Source organism: Sitodiplosis mosellana, unplaced genomic scaffold (genome assembly GCF_009176505.1).
Source record: "Sitodiplosis mosellana isolate CC-2019 unplaced genomic scaffold, AAFC_SMos_1.0 Smas_scaffold_3098, whole genome shotgun sequence".
NCBI lineage: Eukaryota > Metazoa > Arthropoda > Insecta > Diptera > Cecidomyiidae > Sitodiplosis > Sitodiplosis mosellana.
In genome coordinates this window covers 1,388-2,814 of record NW_022598340.1, presented here as the reverse complement: position 1 = coordinate 2,814, position 1,427 = coordinate 1,388, and the positions used below count along the sequence as shown (strand labels likewise).

The window sequence follows — 1,427 nt, the reverse complement described above, 5'->3', positions numbered from 1 at the left end:
CCACTCAACGTTTGTCAGATTAAAGTCACCAACAACTATCACAACGTCATCGGCTGAACGATGCAAAGCGTAGATTTCGTTGGGTGAGTTCGGTGGAATGTATGCATTGTAAATAAAAATGTTGTGTGTTGGCAAGCTCGCTTTAATGCATACGTGCTCAATGTCCACTAATGCGCATAGTACTCGAAAAGAGCATTCAAAATTACCATGGGCAGCAGCACAATGAAGAGGTGTCTCTTTCGTATTAGTTTCACTATCAAGATTGGCTCCTTTGTGGATGAGAAGTTCGGCGACACTCTTGTGACCTGAACAATAACACCGATCGATGGGATAAAATCAGGTCAATCTTTTATTCAATAACAATAAGTATTCAACGTTACCTCTCTTAGCAGCATAATGCAGAGCTGTCTCATTAAAATTATTTCCAATATTAGGGTCGGCTCCTTCAGTGGTGAGGTCTTCAGCTTCCTTCACTTTGCCTGAAAGAATATGAAAAATATTCATAGATCAATGAAACGGATTGAGCAAAACATTCTTTTTTATAAAAAAAAATGTCCAAAATTACCAGCAAAAGCAGCTCTATGCAGAGCTGTCTCTCCATACATGTCTTTTTCGTTTACTAAAATATGTATGAACAGTTTAGCATAAATGAGGCTCCCATTTCTTCGTTACAAGGTGCTTTGTATATAGAATTTAAGAGTTAAACTGGATAAATAAATGAAACTTCAATCTTACCGTTCCTCCCGGGTGGTGCTCCGCTCACATCCCCGATTAAGAACTGTGGAAATTGAATCAAAGTGATACATTTGGAATGGGAACAACGGATGAGATTAATACATTATGTATTATTAACTGTTTTTAATAAAATAAAAGTTTCCGGTGGACTTTTTTTTGGTATAGAAGAATTTTTTCAATTTAAGAACTTGAAAAAAGGACGCTTTTCATTTTTTAAATTATTTCAGAAAAAATTATCACAAATTGTCCACGAAAAGTATCAAACATGAAAAATATAAAAAAAATCGACTGAAATTGTCGACTCACCTCGGATACCATCAAGCCAATGAGCAGCAGTGTGAAAGAACTTCGGCTCAGCATTTTTCTAGCTTCGAACTATTAGAAGTTTACTATGAACGTATCAATTGGTAAGAACTGTTTGATGGAAATGCGAATCGAACGCATTCTCTTATATACTTTTCAAGTGCGGCCACGTCGGTGGGCAACACACTGTATGATTCAATCCACGTGCAATGACGATTCTAATTAAAGCCCACAAAATATTATCGCACACATTTTTCAAGATAACAATGTCAGAACAATTGATGGAATTACAATTTCACCTGTGCACGTGTGTTTAATTTCGCGTTTCACATCGAATGTTTTGCATTGAAAATATCAGATGTTTACATTTATTCTTTCATCACCTTCTA

At 36.1% G+C, this 1,427-nt stretch overlaps 1 long non-coding RNA gene across 1 annotated transcript; it reads right to left on the bottom strand.

Moving 5' to 3' along the window:
* Nucleotides 1-456: 456 nt before the first annotated feature.
* LOC129571669 (uncharacterized) lies at nucleotides 457-1,268 on the bottom strand. Its single transcript, XR_008688318.1, has 4 exons — nucleotides 1,042-1,268; nucleotides 736-778; nucleotides 566-619; nucleotides 457-479 (listed from the first exon to the last, which is right to left on the bottom strand). It is a non-coding gene; the product is annotated as an uncharacterized LOC129571669 (long non-coding RNA).
* Between the last annotated feature and the right edge of the window lie 159 nt (nucleotides 1,269-1,427).